Source organism: Macrotis lagotis, chromosome 1, assembly GCF_037893015.1.
Source record: "Macrotis lagotis isolate mMagLag1 chromosome 1, bilby.v1.9.chrom.fasta, whole genome shotgun sequence".
Classification (NCBI taxonomy): domain Eukaryota; kingdom Metazoa; phylum Chordata; class Mammalia; order Peramelemorphia; family Peramelidae; genus Macrotis; species Macrotis lagotis.
The window spans coordinates 620,884,593-620,907,473 of record NC_133658.1 but is presented as its reverse complement, the minus strand read 5'-3'; the positions used below and the strand labels follow the sequence as shown (position 1 = coordinate 620,907,473).

Below are 22,881 nucleotides of genomic sequence, written 5' to 3'. Positions count from 1 at the left end.
GCTATTTTTAAAAAAGAAACTATCTCCTGCATAATAGGTCTTTAATAAATGCTGAGTTGAAAGTAAAGTTATCTAAACCTTCCAGGATTCTATGGCTCTAAAATTCAAAAAGTATTCTAAGATTCAATCTAAAGGTAAATAATCTCCCCTATCTTCCTTACAAGTCTCTGTGGACATCATTTTATCATGGCACAAAAGCTAACATTTGCTTTGATTCATAACCAGTAAGATTCAATTACATTCCGTTCATACATCATTTTTTTCTTTTTCACTAAAAGATCTATTCTAAGGCTTCACTGAGTCAAGGAGATTATTCTGTATTCTTAAAGTCTAGGTCATAGGAAGCTAGTTTTTGGAGTTCTTGTAGCTTGCTATTCAGACGTTTAATACAAGCCAGGTTACATTTCTGTTGTCCAAGAATGAGTCTAGATAAGGTTCCCAGAGGCTCATCAACAGCTCATTAATTCAAAAAAAGAGAAGAGAACATGGAGTGGACCCATTTCCAGGAAAGTGGCTAAAAGATTCCAGAATAAGTGGAAAATTTATCTTTACAAAGAATTGGATAGTTATAAAAGGGATAAGGTCTGATGTGTTATCATTAGCTGTTTGCTTTATATGGCATAAACAAACATAAAGTCTATCCACAGCTTCAGAAAATCCCCCATAGTATAAAAAAAAAAGACTGGATCTGAAGTCAAAATTAATCTGATCTCAAACCCTATTTCCAATATTTACTTACTATCTGTGTGACCCAGAGCAAATACTTTACCTTTCTGACTCTTCTGTGATATTTAGAGTATCTCTTTTCTAAAATTTTGAGCCTCTGTTAAAAAAATGTAAAAATATTTTTCAAAAGGAAAAATTCTGGAGTGGCTAGATGGCACAGTGGATAAAGCAATGGCCCTGGAGTCAGGAGTACCTGAGTTCAAATCTGGTCTCAGACACTTAATAATTACCTAGCTTTGTGGCCTTGGGCAACCCAAAGCTACTTAATCCCATTTGCCTTGCAAAAACCTAAAAAAAAAGAAATTCCCCATAACAAATGTCAGTTATTACTATCATAATAGCAGCACAATATTAGTCACAAAGGCAGCCTGATAGAATGCAAAATGGTTTAATAAACCTCATATGGCTTATGATTAATGATTTATAAACCTTATAAACTCTAATTTTATTCCATGAGGAAATGAGACACAAAGGAAGTAAAGAACTTAGCTAAATGATCAATGACTAAAGGATAATGAAAAGAGAACTGACCTTGGCAATCAGCAGCCCAGAGTTCAAGTAACATGGGTTTCCTAAATTTCTCTGAAATCGTTTCTTTACCTTTCAAAATGGGATAATACTTGTATAACCTACACCTCCCAGGGTATTTAAGAATTAAAGGAAGATTTAATGCTAGTGTAAATGTCAACTATTATGATCAGTTTTTCAAATCCCTCACCCTTTACTTCTTGTTTCTGTCCTTCACTTTCTCCTGCCATTCTTTGTTCTCTTGCCTGCATCTCTCTAACATCATGAGATGGTATTAAGTTCTTGTTGAATGTCTGTCATGTGACATTCAAGTATTATGTTTCTAATTCTATAGAATAGGACAAATATCTATTTTGGTGAATAAGATAAGTTCCATATTTGAAGGATGATCATTAAATCTATCCATGACAAATGGACCAGATATTAAAAGAAAGGGATTTGCAGCAGTCTTAGTCATTTGTGAATTTTTCCTTAAGTGAATTAACCCAAGGGATAGCTACCCTCTTATCATTTTGTGCTAAGAAAGGATAAGTAAAAAGTCATCCCCCCATATCTTCTCAGGAGAGGAATGACAAATAAGAAGATATCTTATCTAGTATGGAGAGAAACTAAAAATTATTTACAAATTGATCCATTATTTCTAGGCACAAAACCCAATCAAAGATTGTACTAAGGGAGTGGAATACAGGAAATACATGAAACTGACAGTCAAGTAACAGTTGTTGAATGAATAACTGTTATGATGAACATAGAACTTATGTCAGAAAAGGTGGAAAATAAATAGAATCTCTCCTTCAAAAATTCAGAATTTAAATAGGGAGGAGACTGAAGATATATATCAAGACATTAGAAATTCAAACCCTCTTCCACTATGACTCACTCTCTAGCAAAAAAAGTATAAATTGATCAGGTATGTTCTACCTACCAAAAAATGTTGAGGAGAAAGCAGGACTTGATCATATAAGACCTCCCAAACTAGATTTTTCACAGATTACCTGGGTGCTAGACATATCACATTTTTTTAGGACATCAGAGTGAAGGGAACCAATGATCTAGCAATCAAAAATGTATCAGTCAGGTACTGAGGCTAGGTCCTGGAAACATAAAGAAAAAGTGGGTCAGTCTCAATCCTCAAGATATTTATATTGTATGGGAATTCTCTAATACTGTGCATTTCCTTTACATATTATACATAATTAAAACATGCATATGGGCTAGGTTGATGGAAAATGTTAACCTTGTCTATTTTGGTTATCCTTTTTACTGGGCCCATGAATTGGAGGTGCTTCACTTGAGATTAAAATAGTTTAGGGAGTTCATAAATTTTTTTTTAAATGGTCTCATAGCTGTTTTAATATAAATCGTTTCCTTCAGAATTTCAAGGTCTTAATTTTATGCATTTTAAAAATTAAAGGGGCCAAAGATTACATCCTATAGGAGAATGACATGTAAAAGTTAAAGGACCTCTGTTGTCAAACTAGATCCCCAGAAAATCATTTAATGCCCTGTCCCATAATTCCATCTACTTTATCTTTCTCCTCTGTATCTTTCTCCTGTGTAGTCTCAGAGTCAGATGCTGGTTAACTTTCTTTCCTTTATACCTGAATGATCTTGGCAAGTCATCAAACCTAGATCTGTTTCTTTATCTCTAAAAGGAGAGAGCTAAATCCAATCTCTCTAAGGTAGTTTCCATCTGTATAATCTTTGATTTTCATAGATTTCTCAGTTCTCTTGCAAAGTACACTCATCTACATCTGAAGTTTCAACTCTTAATTTCAATAACCAATTTTTGATTCCCTCCTCCTTCCCACATCCATATAACCCCCCCAGATACACAAACAAGGTTTATTTATGAGTTAAGACTTTGAAGAAAGAACTACAAAATGAGATAAACATTCCTGTTGAGTTTTCTGATAGTCATCTCAATCTCTAGCTCATATCCCTTTCCAATTACCCACTAATCTGCTCACATTTATATTCCTTCTACCTAGACCTAGGGCACATGAGGGAAACATAATAGACAGTAGCCTAGAGTACAACACAGTGGAATGGAGAGAAAAGCAACAAATTAAACTTCTTAAATATTATTTTAATAAATGTATATTTTAATGCCAGAAAATTATATTCACCATGATACAGTTATTATTTGTGAAAAAAATCAAGCAGTACTTCACCATAAAGGTTCATAGCTTTCTGTAAAAAATCAGCACATCAGGAGTGCAATTTTCAAATCTTGCCTAAGGTATATGAACATATAGTCTCAGCTCTGTTCCTTAACCTTTGTGTACTAAAAGTCAGTTTATCACAATTTCCTTGGCAATTTTATGATTGAAAAGTCATTCTGTTTCAGAGACTGAACAACTATGTCTCAAAATGATTCAATTTTTTTTTTTTTTTGGCAAGGGCTTGCCCAAGGCCACACAGCTAGGTAATTATTAAGTGTCTGAGGTCAGATTTGAACTCAGGTACTCCTGACTCCAGGGCTGGTACTCTATTCACTGTACCATCTAGCCACCCCATTAGGTCAATTATTAAAACAAAACCATAAAATTAATACAAACTCATCTTAGAGGAGAAAAGTCAAAAGGAAAATTTTAATAATTTTTTTGGGGGGGAAGACATTTCACCATTTAGCTTACGACAGAAAAATCCTTTTCCCTACTGACAGAGAATATATCCTTAGCCCAAAGAGACTTCTCACAAATAATACTGATAGCTATAGATAACCTGTTGGCAATATGGGTATAAAACAGTTACTACTTACTTCTTCATAACTAAATGTTTGTTACATGTGACAGTTTGGGGTGAGGTGAGGGGAAAAGAATAATTTGTTTTCAGTGAGTTAAAACTCTCTGGGTTCAATTTTTTTATCTTTAAAAATGAAATAACTATCTAGCTCAAATTATTTTTAGGAGGGCCAAATAAGAAAATATTTACATCATTTTTTCAAAACTTAAAAGTGTTATATAAATGTTTCATTACTAATTAGTCCACAAAAAGACTATAGCAATTAACATTTAAAAGAAAATGTGGAAAGTAAATTCATCAAAACTTTCCACAGTATAAATTTCAATCTCACTTAGGACTCCATGCATAAGAAATTGAAAACAACTAAACAGCAAGCATTAAACACTTACTGTGTACCAGACAATATCAGGTTTCAGGGATCAAAATTTACATTCTTGCTCCAGACAAGGTAATTTTGATCCCTGAAACTGAGCAAGATATTTTGGGGTCTACTGGCCCCAAATCACTTTGACTTCCATGGATTGACCAACAATGTGCTCCAGGTCAAGCCCCACTTGGTCATCCAGACTGGCTCAGAGTGAATATAGATAGCAATTTCTTATATCTTGAACCCCAAGGGCTTTCCCCCCTTATTTATTTAATCATTCATTCATTTATTTTTACTAGGTAAGAGATCATTCTTTGTTTCATTTCTTTTTTTTTAACCTGGCTTTAATCATTTAATGCCTCAGTCAAACAGTAACCTATTAAAAATCTTGGCTTACAAAGGTTAAGGTCTGGCAAGAAATACAGACAGACAGTATTTGCATCCAAGAGGATTTTGAATGAATATTCTGGGGGCAGAGTTGGAGAGGTCTTAGTAAGACACACACTAACAGCTGAAAGACCTATCACACTATGCCAGGACATTTCTCCTTGATGGTGACTGTGCATCAAACTCACACATTTAAATGATGCTATCAAGAGGGAGGTGTAAACATTTTACTAAAATAACAGTATGAAGATTGCAGACATATATTCACCTACTCTAGAACATAAGTAACTTCAATTGTGTTAGTAGGGGCTAGAAATAGTACTTTAAGACTCCCCAACCAGCCCACTACTTGTAGCTACCATGCCTTGCTCCCATTTAAGAAGACTGAACCAATTTCTCTCTCAGTCAGCAATAAACCAATTTCAGGGGTATCATACTGTTTTAAGTTAGCATTGTTCAGCAGGACATGAAATGAAGTTCTACTCCCATTAAACTCGCTGTATTTGTGCTGAGGATGGGGTTAACAATGTATGTTTACAGAATCTTGACCAAAATCCCACCTCTAGACAGCAGGAAGAATATTATACATGGTAACAGCAACATCCTATGAAGATCAACTATGACTGATCTGACTCTTCTCAGCAATACAATGATCTAAGACAATTCCAAAAGATTCATGATGGAAAATGTTGTCCACATTCATAGAAAGAATTGTAGTCTGAATTCAGATCAAGGCATATATTATTTTGTTTGTTTTTTATGGCTTTTTTCCTTTTGTTCTGTTCCTTCTTTCACAACACGACTAATGTGGAGATGTATTAGAATGATTGCACATATATAACTTAAGTAAAATTGCTTGCCATCTTGGGGAGGTGGAATAGAAAGGTGGGAGAAAAATTTTAAATTCAAAATCTTACAAAAAATTAACTTTGAAGACTATCTTTACATGTAATTGGAAAAAAAATAAAATACTAGCTATAAAAAAAATTCCACCTCTGCTGAGATTCCAAATTCCTTTGAAGTTCAAAAGGAGATACTTCCTTTTGGTAAGATTTCTTCCTGCAGGGTGACTCTAAATCTTTAGAGAATGCTTAGATAAAAGATATCATGGTTGCACTATTTTCTAACATTAATCTGAATACTTTTATTAACATCAGATCATTTGGATGGATTCTCTCTATTACTCTCTCCCTCTCTCTCTCTCAGTATGGGTGGGTGGGTGTGTTTAAATACAAATGACATTGTTAGAATATGAAGTCTGTTCAGAGGTCTACACTCTGAGGAGGCATAGTAACTGATGTTTCATTCCTTTGAGCTAATATAGCTTGACTTCTAAATCCTATTAGAATCTAAAACTTGGGTTCAAATCCTTGATATCTTTCCATTAGTAACTGTATAATCTTAGGGAAGTGATTTAACCTGTCTTGACTTTGGTTTCCTCTTCTGAAAATAATGGGGAGGGATAATACGCAAGCTCTAAGACAGCTGCCATTTCTAAATTTAATTGAAGCCTTGAGAGACAACTCTCAGATGTGGAAAGGGGCAATACTTTCTATTACATTTTTGTAGCAAGTCTGAAAATGCGTGGGTGCCTGGCAAACTGCAACTTCTCAAAAATAGGCATCAAATCATGCATTTCTGATCATTCATTAGCTTAATTTAAATAAAGTGAAATCACAAAGGTACATTTGTTACTTGAAAGACTGTACCTACTTGAAAGAGGTACAATCGAGATTGTATGCAATCACAGAATCATAGATGAAAAACTAAAAGAAATTTTAAAGATTATATAGTCCTTTTCCTTCATTTTTGCAGGAGGAAATAAGAGATCCTCCCTTGCCAGTTGAATGAACTGCCTTACAAGCATTCACAAGTTAGTAAACACATGTTAAATCAGGAAGAGGTACTGCTCTGAATAGACAGCTCTCTCCCTACACCTATCTAAACTGTCATTTCTACAGTCTCCCACAAAGCCAACATCAGTCTCTTTACTCTTTTCCTTTTTATTCTGTTGAGCCTTACCTGGATCTTTTCTTTGTTCTTTTGAGCCTTACCACTTTTGGTGGGAGTGGGAAAATATTGAGAGGGAGTCACAAAAGGTACACACTTTGACAGCAAGGTAAGTAGCACTTCTCAACTAAAGTTCATAAATCTCTATCCACTCAAGGATCCCAAAGGATAGGCTTTTGTGTATGCTTGGCAGGTATTCTGGGCACCATGCCTGACTGGGGTTAATAACTGTTTATTACAGAGTCTGAATTCCCTAGTAGATCCTTCTTAGATGTCCCCTTACTGAATAGTTTATCAGTTCTAAAAACACAGGAACAACAAGGAAGGAGGGGGAAAACCTACTCCTTAAGAACTTTATCTACTCCAAACAAGGTACATTTCTTTCAAATACAAAAGTTCTTTTGTGAGGTTGCCCAAACTTTGTTTCTCTGTTTGGGAAAGTTAAATGCTTTTAAAGATAGTCTTCAGAGAATGCAGCATTAAAATAACTAAGAGAGAGTACCTATCTTTTGAATACCCCAGAGGCATTTATCTGAAAGAATATAATCTTGCTTTGTTAGGAATCAAATTCATCAATTATTAGTTCAGCTGGAGTTAAAGTCTCATTTGGCAAGGACAAGAACTTGGCTATCAAACAGTTCCCAGTTCCAAGAATCGGAAGTCATTAAACTTAAGTTTTCACTAGCCTTAATGCTTTTCTCTCCAGCAAAATGTATATATACACATGTTAAAGTGATAGACCTGAAGTCCTCCTTGGTTCAAACCCCATCTTAAACACATGACCTAAATACTGAAGTATGGTAATGGAAAAATCAGAATCTTAGTTTCCTCATCTACAAATTGGTAAAATAATGCTCTATATCTATCCAGGAATATTGTAAGAGAAAGTGCATTATAAACCTTAAATCATTATACCTACAATAGAGGACTTCTGCTTTTCCATTTGGGCAGCTAGATGGATGGCACAATAGATAAAATGTCACACTTGGAGTCGGAAAGAGTCACCTTTCTGAGTTCAAATATGCTTCACACTTCTTAATTGTGTTACCCTGGGCAAGTCACTTAACCCTGTTTGCCTCAGTTTCTTCACTGGAAAAGAAAGCTAGAGAAAGAAATGTCAAACCATTTCTATATCACCAAAGGAGGTCACAAAGAATCAGAGATGACTAGAAAACTGTACAATTTTTCCATTTATACACTATTTGAAATTATTATTCTATTCAATAATAACATTTCTTAAAAATAGATGTCCTTGAATAGCAGAACTCATCAGTCCAATTACAAATTCCTTCCCTCAAGAAAATCTAGATTATGTGTGGTGACTTTACCTATAAAACAAAACAAACAATTCATTCACTTGGGTACATAATCACAAGAAAGAAAACATTTCAATAATGTAATTAATACCATTTCAGGGAACTGTTTAGAAAAACTGTTTAGAAAACCCATTATCAAAGGAAATGATGGGGGGGGGGTTAAGTGTGATATTGGGGATGGGGGGAGGTTAGCCTTTCTGTATTTAAAAAAAAAAGTGATGCAACTCAACGTCTTTCCAAAAAAGAAGAGTAAATCATTTCAGTTTCTAATTTCTACAGAATTTACTGGCAGAAAATCTTAGCAGTAGGAGGGACAGAGGGCGAGAAACAGAAGGAAAGAGGGAGAGAAGGGAGGGATGATTCATCTTTTGAATCATCAAAGCCATGATGACCATCCATCTCATTCTTAAATATATCAACCACCCTCATCTGATTCTTGCCTCAGAGTTGAATAACCCCTTTAAGTGTTTTTTTCCTTAAACTTAATCCTTTCTCTTAATCCTCAGTATGGATGGAGTACAGTTTGTATCCTTAAGAACAAGATACAATCCATAAAATTCAAAGAGCAGATATTCAACACTTAAACTATTTTACAAGATATGTTCTAGGTGTCTGGGATTTTTTTAAAAAAAGCCAAAACTATATAAATAGTCTCTGCCCTCAAGGAGCATTACATTATCTTATGGAGATACAAGTACATAGAGAAGTGTAAACAAAGAAAAGAAAAAGTAATTTGTGTGAGAAGATGGAAAGAACAACTTGGGAAATTTTAAAAGACCTTGGGCAGGAGATGCCATCTGAGTTGATGGATTCCAAGAGATATTGAGAAGAATAATTGAGTAGATAAGAGGTACAGTCAGTATAAAATTACAGGAATGACATAGAAATGTCTTGTGTAAAAAACAAGAAGTATGAAAAACACATTTCCAATATGACTGGAATACTGAATAATTCAATGAGAGTACTATGAAATCATTCTGGAAAGAGACTGGAACAGAGATTTACATGTCAAATAGGAATCTGAATTTTTATCCTTAAAGTGACAGAAAGCCATTGAAGCTATTTGAGAACATGTTCATAAAAGCTTTTTTTTCCTGTGTGAACTAAGCCCCCAAATTAATCAAAAAACCAGCTGTTAGAAGTGCCCTGTCCCTATAAACATGCCTGAAAAACCAATTGTTCAGTTGTTCTGGTCCATCATTGAATCCATAGTAATTCAGATTCCTCTTGTTCTGGGGTCACATAGTAAAATGGAAACAGTCAGTTCCACCCTTGGTGAGCCCAGAGGCCTTGTTCAACTTGTGATCCTTGGTTACATACAGAAAGTTTATGGAACAGATCCAAGTTGTTGACCTAAGCTCCAGAATTCTCTAGAGCAGAAGCAAATTTCTCTCATTTTTTTTGTCCCATCAGATTTTATTCTTGATTGGGATCAGAGTAGTAGAATTCATCCCTGGTCCACAAAATTTTTTGAGAGGTTAGGTCAGGAGTTTGGAAAGTGTACAAACTGGATAGGATATCAAAAGGCAATATTTACCAGGATCATTTTTTGTCCTGCTAAGTACAGTATGATAATAGATTTCCAGGCTTCTTGTTGTTAATATTCCTATATTTCTCTGAATTTATGCCTTTCAATATTTCTTATGATACAATAATATTCCATTAGTTGCATTTGCCATAATTCTTCAGTAATTCAAATGAAGGACAACCCCTTTAGTTTCCAGGTCCTTACTGTAATAAATAAATATATATTCAATATATAGGAGTTCTTTCCTTTTCTTTTATCTCTTTGAGAAATATGTCTAGCCTTCTACCTTCCATTCTAATATAATATGGAATCAAATATGATCACCACCGATCTTACATATGTGTTAAGCAAAAATGCAAGGAGGGAAAATATCATAAAATTCAAGCTTCTTTTAATCCCAAGGTTACTGCCTAGTACAGACTCCTCTCTTGAATCTTTAGAATTTAATTTAGGAATTAATCTGTTCAGAGATAGAGGGAAAGACTAGAGCTCTAGACCCTTCCAAACCCAATGCACTAAACTCATGTAAACACCAGTATGAGAACTGGAAAAAAGACCCAAAAGTGAATAAAGACTGAGTTGAATCCTCTATACTTCCTAATAGCACATAAAAATCATGACAGGGAGAGTATGGTGGCAATAAATTTTTATTACATTTCGGGTTCAGGGCAAAACACTTTACAAAATATGATCTTATTTTTTCCACATAAATCAGGAAGCTACCTTTTACCTTATGTGGCTTTGAAGACCAAAGTAATGGTAAAATGCTTAAATATCTGATAGAAAATAATAAGTAAATGCATAAAAATTGCATCACTCAAATGAATCCAGTCACCAAAGTAAATGCTGGCAACCATTCATAGCACTTAAACATAAAACAAAGCAAAACATGATTTAATATTTAATAAAATGATCCCCATTAGCCCACACCCATATGCCTGAGGCCTACATAATACCTCAAACTTTTTGATACTTTGTAATGCTCTCCATGAAATGTGTTGAATTATTAGAAATCTTTTCTGTGAGTTCTGTGGGTGTTTTGAATCAAGTATACTTAGATCACTCACTGAATGGATGATGAAATCCTGTGAGACAGATAGGCAGATGGATAGATGGGATAGATATAGTGGGTTCCTCCCCCTCCCACCCCATAAACATCTTGCTTTAGCATGCCACTCTAAACACACCAGGACTTTAATGCGTTCACCAAATTTTAAAACTATCATTTTCTTTATGGTTAAAGCATGGGGACAATTCAAGCTTATAATAAAGTTTTAGTCCTAAGATTTCCTTCTTCCTGGTAAGATCTTTTCAGTCACTTCTATAAAAGCTTGTTTTGCCTTTCTTTAAAACATTTTAGGGTAGACAAGGCCTCAAAGTAATCTAGAAAGCTCACAGGATGTCCAATTCCTTCATTTTCCAGATCAAGGAAAGAAGAGATTAACATGCCCAAAATTGTACTGACAATAAATGAAAGGTAAGATTTGAACCCCCATTGTTTTCAAGGCATAAGAAATAACCAGGGATCTATGAAAAGTCATTTAACAAATACTCCATCTCTAAGTAATACTTCACCTTTTCTCTCTTTTATAACAGGAAAAAGAAAAAAAAACATCCCTTAGAAATACTTAGCCAGAAAAAAAAATGACCTACTTAGAAAGCTGAGGCTGCAGTACTTACAATTAAGATTGACTATATGAGATTTTTTCCCCTCCATCTCCCCACTCCTCTGAACCAAATTGTGGCATTCAAAACATCTTTAAAAGATGAGCTATAACAAACTAATGCATATGGAAAGGCCATTGCCTTAGAGCCCACTTGGGATGTGATTACACAGAAGCAGCAGTGTGCTCCAACAATAAGGCTCTCGATTTCTTTTCCTTAGGAATCCCTCTGGCATCAGGGAATTGCCCCTCTTTTTTATTCCCCAGGAACAGTGCCTTTGAACTCTCTCGAAATCTACATTCCCTTGGTCCCAGAGCACTAACTTAGGGAACTTAATACAGGTTTTCCAACATTCCCACACTCCCAAACAATTGTAGTTGATCAAGAAGAAGAGAAAAATGGCTCATAAGCTTATTCCCTTAAAGTGTGTGGTCCAAAGGAAAGATGTTTTAATCCTAGCTCAAAATGCCTAAAGCAAAGATTTAGAATGATCATGAAGCCCTCAGTGAAAACTCAAAGCTACTATGATTTACAGGGTAAATTTAAGTCATTTGATCTTTCTATCAAATGAACAATGCCCCTATGGTTTAAGTTAGAAGGTTCTGATCACTATGAATTAGGTATATAATCCAGTTTCTACTGGAGTTCTTTACTTTACAAAAATAATAATCTAATTCTTTCTTTTTCTACAAAAGTGTGTAATTATAAATTCAAAGACAATCAACTTTTTCATGAGGTTGAAATAGCCTCTGTCTCTTCTCTACTGGACAATTGATGTTGTCTCAGTTAAACTGAGACCTGTTAAAGACCTTAGTTTATAAAGGACAAAGTGTCATCCAGGGTCATCTCCAGCTATACTGATCCATATCTGGCCACTGAATCCAGAGGGCTCCAGAGGAATAAGTGAGGCTGGAGACTTTGCAGAGTCCTTCCTCACTTGAATCCAATTCACTTGCATGCTATGGTATTAGTTCCTTGATTTCGTGGCCTTCTTACTGATTGAAGAACAAAAAACAACCTCTGTGAGTAACAAAAGAGTTTAAATAGCAGTCCTACTGCTCTTTCTTTTCTTTTCTTCCCTTCCTGTAGGTGTTCTGTCCAAAGGTCTGGTTAACTTTCTTGAGGTTTATAGGTACCAATTCACTTGGGCTCTCCTTGACTGGCCAACAATGAGTCTCAGACTAAGCCCACTTGGTCATTGGGCCCTGATTGGCTCAGAGTGAACACAACCAAAAACTATTTTTGTTTTTCACTGGAAACCCTAAGGTCTTCCCATCCCAGATTAATTTTTTTTGACTTTGCTTCATTTCTTTCATACCTGCCTTAATCACTGAAGATCTTTTTTGGACTAAGTAAAAGTGGTCATTCTTGATCTTTTGACTCATCTCTCTCTTACTTAGCCTTAATCATGGAATGGGAATTGCCTCAGTCAAACTGTGACCTGGGAAAGACCTTAAGGCTAAGGTCTCCCATTGCATCCAAGGCTATCTCCAGTTGTCCTGATCCATATCTGACCACTGAACCACTGTGACTCCAAAGAAGAAAATGAGTTTGCACTGTCCTCCCTCACTGAAATCCAGTTCTCTTGAATGTCACACCTCTCTAATGTCCTGGTCTTCTTCAAGAACTAAGGAAAGACAACAACTAGAACATCCTGGGGGGGGGGGGGGGGGGGCTGTGAGAAAAGTTCCCTTGTTCCACTTCCTTGTAAAACAGTTCCAAGTCTTGGGTAAAAATTCCTTTCACCATCTTTATTCTTACCAGGATTCTTCACAACTTCTAATTACATGAGGGACTGAAAGGAGGTTAAAAGATGAGACAGCTCTGGCAACAATGAAAAGCCAGCTGTAGATCACTTGAGGGAAGAAGTAACAGAAGATGAACTCTAATTGGCAGAGTATAGGTCTCCTTCCATAATTTCTCAATCCTAGCAAGCAAATCTTTATTAAATTCCTGAGTAGAAGACTATTTCATATCTCTTGGTCCCATCAACAATTTTCCCTCATTATCTCTCCTTTTAAGTACTGTAAGAAATTCCTAATTGACCAACCTAACTCTGATCTCTTTCCTTCCTTCAATACATCCCCCAGCTAGACTGTTCTTCCTGTTAGTACAAGTCTAATCATCTGACTTCACTGCAGAATAGCCTACAATCTAAAACTTGCAGGTATGGAATATGTTGATGGAACCCATTAAGAGTGAGAATTCTAAGATTCTGGAATGCCTCTAGACTAAACAAGATTCAGGAAAATGTTGTAGGAAAATAGAAGAGCTTATTTTCACCAAGAAAAATAACCACATGTAATAAAATTAACCTTGTCCAATGTTATTAAACTATTTATTATCACTATCCAACATCATTAAAATAATGTTTTCTCATAAGTTTATTGTAGAATTTTCTAAGCTGTGTCTTCTTCAGACCCTTGTATTTCAGAAATTGTGAGTTGGGGAAACAAAATTGATGTCAGCATTATTTAGTACTTTAGCACCCTGCCCACCTACTTAATACTTGGTGAATGCTAAATGAACTTTAAAGGGAATCATTTAAAAGCAAGCCACCTATGAAAAGTATAGAAGTCAGGGTCCTCAGAACTTGCATAAACAGAAGAAAATACTGAATATTGAGAAGAAACCAAACAATTTGCACCTTAGCATGAGGCAACACTGTTGTGGGAAAATACAATAACAGGAGGAGACTAGGTTCTCAGTCCCAGATCTATTCATTCATTCTGAACATTTGGGACAAGCCATTGAACTTCTCTGGGCTTCAGTGTTCCATCTCTAAAATGAATGTCATCGACTTAATAATATCTAAAGAATTTCTAAACTCTAATATTTGAATATTGTATTCATGGAAACTGATTAAAAGTCAGTAATGTGCATATGTGAATCTTATATCACTTCTAGAGTGCTTCAGTCAAGCTGCCTTGGCTCAGACTTTCAGCCTCCAGGTAAACTGGACTCCCTTGACTCTGACAGGTCAGCTTCAGGGTGCTTCATTCCAGCTCGAAGCCAGGCCACTACGAGTACTTTCCCTTTCTCTCTCCCTCTCCCTCTTTTACCTTCCATAGAATGTAAGTTGGGGGGGGCAAGGGTTGTCTTCATTATTATCAAGGAGTATTTAAAAATTTATGACTATGTACAGTAGCCAGGTACTACTGTTCGAAGTGTTAAAAATATAATCCCTGTTTTCAAGGAAATTTACATTCTAATGGAGGATACAACATGCAAGCAATTATGTACATATAAGATACATACATTGTAAATGTAATCTCAGAGGGAAGGCATCAACAGGAGAAGATACCAGGAAAGGCCTCTTGCACAAGGTAGGACTTGAACTGAGTCTGGAAGGAGGCAAAATGACAAGAGGAAGAACTTCCCAAATTGTTTTTGTATCCCAAACTGTAGCATAGTGCACAGTCCTCAATAAACTTTTTCTATCTATCCAAGTTGTTTTGTTTGTTCATTTCAAGTTATCCCACCCTTGGACTTTCAGGACTGTGTAAATATATCCAACACTATTTACTGAATATCAATAGTGAGTGAAGCTTGATAAAGGAAGTAAAAGGATTTTTGCATCTTGTACAATGAATTCTCAAATTAATAACAACTATAGGAAGGTATCATGGTGCTATAAAAAGGTTAATGGGGGAGGCACCAGGTGGTGCAGTGGATAGAGCACCTGCCCTGGAGTCAGGAGTACCTGAATTCAAATCTGGCCTCAAACACTTAATAATTACCCAGTTGTATGGCCTTGGGCAAGTCACTTAACCCCATTTGCCTTGCAAAAAAAAAGGTTAATAACAAAGATGTAGCTAGGATAGATCAAAAGGGGCAAATAAGGGCTCTGTTCCAAAGTGCTGAAATCCATACACATTACAAATTGTAACCTGAACTAGAATTTAGATATTGAGAATAATTAGTTAAATAGGAAGCTAGGGTATCAGAAAACAGCTTTCTAAAATGACAGATGCCACATTCACAGGGAGTGGATTTCTATCTCCCTCCAACTTAAATGTCTTTAAGAGCTTGAGGACATTTTTCATTCTGCTTGCCCCAGCAATGCTTTGTAAGGCTTTCTCAAGTATGAAAAATGCCAATTATGCCTATGAGCATTAAACTAGGAATCAGAAGATCAGAATTCTTACAATCCATTTTGTCATCAACTATATGACCTTCAATAAATCACTTAACTTCTAGGACTCAATTTTCTCATTTATCAAAAAAGACAACAATAACACCATAGTACTTCACAAAGTCATACTGAAGGCAGAATGAGATAACAGATTTGTAAGAACTGTATAAAGTTAGAATATGAAGTGTTAAAGAAGAAATTAGATCAGTACAAGAGAGGTCAGATTACGGGCCAAAAAAGCTTTAACACTAATGAAAAAAGCATGCCTAGATTAGGGATCTTGCATTTCTTATCAAGTACAAGTGACTAAGTACAATCAATATCTTCCCTCTCCCCTTAAAAAAATACAGGAAGCTGATTGAGTTCAGCAAGCTGGTAACCTAAAAGGTTACCTTTACCTAGAAAGGTGTTAACTGATCTCTGACAAAGAAGTGACTAATAGTACAAAAAAAAAAGACTGGTGAAGACAGGGTGCTTAATTCAGTCATTTTAGGCAATTTACAAAGTGACCCATTGGGCTTGAGTGAAGGGAAAGAATTGGAGGTGACTTTTCTCCCTCAGAAGTTCAATGATTTATCCTGCTACCAATGAGTAATTCCTAATCACTCAGATGTATTACTTTTAGCCTTTCCCTTCTTCCTCCTTCCTTTCCTCTCTGTTTTGATATTCTAGGCTACAGGTAGGTAGTTGCTAAGAAAAGTTGTACTGAGATACTCACATATCACTCCTACCTAAAGAATGTTTTTTTAAAAGTTATAAAAGGTTAATTAAATAATGTGTATTTCATATGATACAATAATTTATCAAAACTACAAATTTTTTAATCAATCAGCAAGCATACTTTATTAAGATATCATGTACCATCATCTAAAGATACATTTAAAAGAAATAATCATTGCTTCAAGAAATTTAATGAGGGAGACAATATGTACATATAGAATAAATACAAAATAAATCTAATCTAGTTAGGGAGATAAGGAAAAATTCACTTCATCTTGAAGGAATTGAAGAATTCTCTGATAAACTTGAGGAAGAATTTCACTATCCTCTAGGGATAGGGGAAGGTCATAGAAAAGACTTGGAAATAGAAGGTGAAATATGAGAAAGAGGAGTCCATTTTGGCCGAGCAGCATATTTTGGGAAGAGAAAGTAACATAATGAAATTGAAAGCTAGATTGGAGACTGGTTATTAAGAACATTAAAAGTCAAAAGAATTTATGTTTTATTCTAGAAGCAATAGGGAATAACAGAGAAATAGGGGAGTAACAGGGTCAGATTTGCAGGTGAGGAAATTAACTTCAGCAGTCTTATGAAGGATAGAATGGAAACGGAAAAGACATGAGAGGCAAGGTGGCAAATTAGGAAGGTATTTCAATAGTACAGGTGAGAGGGAACGAGAGCTATTATGTTAGGTGTTTATGGCAAGGTTACCAAGAGTATATAACTAGTTGTAATAAATTAATACATTCAATTTAAATGCATACTCACCTAAACACAATTCTAAATGATTTTGTTCTAAATTTTTTAATACCAAAATAAATTCTTTTTTGACCTGCTGATATTATTATTAGACATATATCCAAAAAAGAAGTTAAAGATATAGGGAGAAGTCCCATTAAATAACTAAAATATTTATAAAAGAACTTTTTATGGTAATCAAAAAGTTAGAAACAGTGTGCACTTGAGAGAAATAATTCATTTGAACTCTGCTCTAGTCCACTCAGTATTATAATCAATTTGATATTTTATATGAATCACATAGGAATAAATAGGTTCTTTAATGTAATATTTGCAATTTGTTAACCAAGTTATGAGGCTTACTTACTTACATAGTCACAAGAATGCTGGCATGTACTGGCATTCTGTTTTGCTCAAATTCTAAGTTCCAACCCAGCACAGGGATGCCTTGATGCTTTGCAAAGTCACCCAACTTATTTTTCTACCTCTATATCATTCTCTCTTGACCAACATGCGCAGGTCTTATAACCACTTAGTCTGTAGAGATATACCATGCTTCAACCAATCTCATTTTTGATCATCAAGAACTAGGTCAACCAAGCAATGAAATTCTGTATTTCATCATGCCTCTTTTGCATATACCCTATAAAAACCCTATAAAAACCTATAAAACCCTATAAAAACAAGACTTTAGAAGATAGAGGCATCTCAGATCATGAGGAAAATCAAGAGATCCACATCAGTAGGGGAGACCCTGGATCCTTTAATAAAGTGCCATTGACTTAGAGCTCTGCCTCAGATTCTTTTATTGTAGGTTGAAAAATTTTTATCCCTACTTCCCATCAAACAGGAAGTGGCTGATCAGGTTGTAGTACATGAATACAATGGAATATTATTTAGTCATAAGATGCAATGATATGAGAAATTAAAGAAACTCTGGAAGATTTTTTTATAAACTAGTTGAATACAAGGGAACAATATGCACAATGATGATAATAATTCAAAGACAAACAACACTGACATACAAAATAAGATATCTAATTCTGGACAAGGCCAATGTGTGGATTTGTTTTGCTTGACTATGCTTATCTATCATATGAAGAGATCTTTCCCTCTTAATTTGAAGGAGATTGAGGGGGTGAGGGGAAGATTCAAGTGATAATGATAATGATGTAAAAAAAGAAAAGTTCTTTGAGGCATTTCTCAAAAAATGGCTAGAATGATGTCTAGAATAAATGGAAATTTGGTCAGAAATATGGACAATCAAGTAGGTTTTAAACCTAGCATGATGAATTTATAAAACAAGTTCTTGTAATATGTTCATGGTTTCATATTTAATCCTCTTTTTTCTGTTCTTTGAATGCTATACTTTGTTCATGTTAATTACTTGTTTGTCAAATACAAAATAACTAAACAAAAGAAAAAGAAAAAAAATTTAAGAAAAACATTAAAATTCAATGAATTCAAATAAATGCAATTATCGGTCCTAACTCTATAGGACCAGCACTGAAACATACTGCTTCCATTTAGGATAAAACTTTTAAGACTAGAGATGTGGAAACAGGTTTATAGTGTTAGATATGATTAATGCTTCTGTTTTGTTTATGAAGCACATTGTTTCAGGAAGTGTTCTATTGTGGTAAGGATTTTTGGGATATGACTGAAGATTTTTTAAAGAATTGAAAGAATTTTTAACAATCTATTTGACTTCCACAGAGACCTGTCAATTTGAAATTACTGTAGGGGGCTTTTTTCTGTTAACAGAATGTATCAACATTCAAGAAAGGAAGGAAAAGTATCAGTATTGAAATTTATCTGGAGACCATGCAACCTGGAGAGTGAACAACTTTAAGGATATCTGAAGTCACAATGAGTTCTACCCAATCAATTCTTTCAGTGTTCCCACAAATGTATATGAAAATCTGATCTCCCATACTGTAGTATTCATTAGTCACTGTGGATTAACATCATAAACCCACTTTTTGAACTAATCTTAGATTTTGATCAGTTTCTTTCCCCCTTTCAACAAAGAGTCATTTGCTGAAGTTATTAATTTGCAGATGAGGTCTTATTACTTTAAATTTTATCTTTTCCTTAAAAGTGACTTGAATTTTCAGTTCCTTAAAAACTTGCAACAGATGATGTCAACTGCTCTTTTCTATTTTTATCTCTTCATAAGGAGGCTGACTATGATTCATTCACTATTTTATTCACTTAAATATTAAGGGTCCCCCCCCCAAAATAAGGTTAATGTTGAGTGTCATTTCTGATGTAATTACAGAAACACTTCAGAAACAAAAGCTGTATCCTTTGTCAAATGCAGCAAGAGCTCTTACCAGAGTTGGTTATAATTATATTACTCTATTCTTTTTCATAATATGCCAACAATAATGCATTCCTTTGAAACCAATCATATACCACATGTCATAATAGAGAAACAAGGAACCTAGACTCCAATTTGGTTCACTGTAAACAGGGAACAAAACTATAGGTATTTGGACAAACCTATTTATACTGACTAAAAACAAATAGCACATCTACCATCTGTCTCCTAATTCATCTAGGTGGCATTTAAAAAAGGACATTTCAACAATTTCTGTAATTATATGATCTCTTCTAAAGAACTACCCCTAAATTCATGATGTGTCTATCTTTGTCTACCACAGATGCAGGACATCTGGATTAAATAAAGGGTTTTTTTTTTTTAACTAATGGACTGCTTATAGAGAAAAAAGTCAACTGTTTTCTACAACTTTTACATTAATGAAATTTATGTCCATTCAATCAAACTAAGTCAATTTCAAACCTGCTGCAAAGGTATCCAGATGAACTGTGAACACAAGTCATTATTTTCTTTTCCTTTTTCTGAATAATTTCACACTTATATTAGATGAAATGGGCAAAAATAGCTATATTTGAAATATAAAATTTTTAATTCTGATAGGATGCCAAATTAACCCAAACAAACACAGGAAATCACCTATTCACAGTTCATTATGATAAGTAACAATGCTGAATAGATAACTTCATGAATTTATTTCAAGATTAAAATGGTTTAATTATGTAACTATTGTAATTTACTTCTTAGTTTCAGTCTCATCCCTTTTCTTCTCTCCTTTCCCTCCCAGCCCTCCCCAGCACCCCACCCCCACCCCTGCCCCAGGCAGAAACACTTAGGCAACTATAATATATTTATTTATTTCATACATACCTGAGTTCTTTGTCTTGACTAAACAGAGACACTTGTTTAAAATACAACAAATTCCCAGTCCTTCAGGCACTATAGACATGCTCTGTGGCAATTGTTCCTCCTCTTCTACCTCTCTGATCACTCACTGCATTTTAGCACCTGCAGAGAAAATTAGTTCATTAGTCATTCTCACCACTTAGGGATAAAGAAATTTGGGGGAAGGTAAAATTTTTTTGTTTGTAGAAATAAATTGCAGTTTGATAGGGATAATATATAGTCCTAAACTTGCATTCAAAAGACTTCTGTGCCCAGGCACAGTGGGAGACCAGAAAAATGTTCAGATGGGAAGGACCTAAGGATTTTATTGCCTGAAAATTCCAACAACAAAATGACATAACATATAGAAAGAGCTCGTGTGACCTTCAGCTTCTTAATGGAAACAAAGCAATCAGATAATGAAATTTCTAAGCAGACATACCCTGAGTTATGGCTGGAATTTGTTCATCCATGCTACTAAAATCCTATCTATAGTCATTTATTACTTGTATGTACGTGCACACACACACACACATACACACATATATGTTTAGGTTTTTCCCCAGGCAATAGGGTTAAGTAACTTGTCCAAGGTCAGACAGTTAGGTAATTATTAAGTGTCTCAGGCTGCATTTGAACTCAGGTACTTCTGTCTCCAGGGTAAGTGCTCTGTCCACTGACTGTACCACGGGGCAGCTAGGTAGCTGAGGACCTAGGAACATTTATTACTACTCTATGTCCAGCATACTGCTAAGCATTAGGGGGTACAAAGAAAAGTCAAAAGACGGTTCCTACTCTTAAGGATCTCACATTTTAATTTGAGGAACAACATGCAAATTATATACAAACAAGATCTCTAAAGGATGAATTGAAGATAATCAATAAAGGGAAGGTATTAGCATTAAGAAGGATGTAGCATGTGGGATTTTATCTTGGATTTGAAGAAAGTCAGGGTGGGAGATGAGGGAGAACATTCCAAGAAAGGAGATATTTTCTATTTCTCACTTTGCAGAGTGATCTTAAATACATCACCTACCTCATCTATGGTAACTTTCACATTATCCTTCATCTACCACCTTCACCCTCCTTTGAACTCCTTTAGTACTTATAATTTATAGTGAAAAGTTTAGCACAAACTGTTATATAGTGAATAAAGGTAGATTCAAGTGTTTCTGACACATATTGGCTGTATGACTATGTATAGCTAATTTATCTCCCATTGTTCTAGAGAAATTTGATAGAAAAAGTTCCTTCACTTGTTAAAATCTCAGACCCAGTCATCATCCCTGTTAACTGCCATGTGTCATGGTCTTGCCTCCCCAGTTAGAATGCATAATCTTTTCTTAGGTACTTTCCTGCTAATTCCAGCAATGTACCAATGATCCACCAACTATTCCCCAAATATTTAAATGACAGAAAACTAGATATAAGCACAAACTTAAAAATCATCTATTCTAAGCACTAGAACTTCCTAATCATGAGGCAGTTCAGTGACACCATGGAAAACACTAGTCTGGGAGTCGAAAGATCCAAGTCTGATTCTTACCTTAGAGATCATCAATTCTCAAAATGTGGTCCTTGAAAGCCCTTTTCAGGGGACCATCAAGATCAAAACTAACTTAAAACTGAGATATGTTTTATCCATTAAAATATTTTTTCCAACTATATTTATATTTCAACAAATATAAACAAAAAATTGATCACAGAAGTAGGTGAGAATGTAACTATCTTCTATTAACAAAAAAATTGTAATTTTTTAATGTTTTGAAAAATATAATTACTTTTCATTAGAAATGTTATTTTTCCAGGAGGGATGGGAATCCAGGGAAGCTTGGAAGGATTTGCATGGACTGATGCTGAGTGAGATGAGCAGAACCAGAAAAACATTATATACCCTAACAGCAACCTGGGGGTGTTGGTCAACCTTGATGATTTGCTCATTCCATCAGTGCAACAATCAGGGACAATTTTGGGGTATGTGCAATGGAGAATGCCATCTGTATCCAAAGAAAGAATCATGGAGTTTGAAACTATTACCTTTAATTTATAAAAAACAAATGTTATCTTATTATGTAATTCTGCTATCTCTTATACTTTATTTTTCTTCCTTAAGGATATGATTTCTCTCACATCACATTCAACTTAGATCAATATACCATGGAAACAATGTAAAGACTAACTGACTGCCTTGGGGGGGGAAGGAAGATTACGGGAAAAATTGTAAAACACAAAATAAATAAAAACTTTTTAAAAAAAGAAATGCTATTTTTGTTAATTTGTAAAGGATTCAGAATTATTTCAATGAATTAGTAAATATTTTAATATTGAAAAACTGAAAATATTTTTATTCATATTGAATTTAGACCATAGGAGCTAGGAATAAAAATATTTAGAAAGGGCTATAATATTAAAAACAGAAGGCACCAAATTAAAAAACTGCACAAAAATATTAATAGTTTTGCCCAACGGGGCATGAATCACATAGGTAGGTGTCAGGGGCAGGATTTGAACCAAAGGAGGTTTAACTCCAAAGTCTCTCTGCCTCTCTAGTACTTGAAGACTATGCCAATGTGTCTTCATATCTGATTTAGTTCTTTCAAAATAGGAAATGAAGTTTTATCTATTTTTCCAAGGCAATAAGATGATCGAATTTAATAGAAGGGTAAATATCATAAATTTGTAATGTATAATAAATCAGAACAATCCTAAAATCTAGGAAATGGAAATTGTACCTATTTTACAGATGAGAGAATTAAAATGTCATAGAGCAAGTGGATATTACAAAAA

General features: G+C 34.8%; 1 protein-coding gene across 3 annotated transcripts in view; it reads right to left on the bottom strand.

Moving 5' to 3' along the window:
* The window catches only part of MGAT5 (alpha-1,6-mannosylglycoprotein 6-beta-N-acetylglucosaminyltransferase), a 419,199-nt gene that overhangs the window by 317,039 nt on the left and 79,279 nt on the right, over positions 1-22,881 (bottom strand). For 2 of the 3 annotated variants that reach the window (XM_074215044.1, XM_074215043.1), the window contains one exon: positions 20,080-20,217. The gene's annotated coding sequence lies outside the window, so the exon portion shown is untranslated. Of the gene's footprint in view, positions 1-14,533; positions 14,620-20,079; positions 20,218-22,881 lie in introns of all 3 variants that reach the window. The other variant, XM_074215045.1, reaches the window with a different exon arrangement.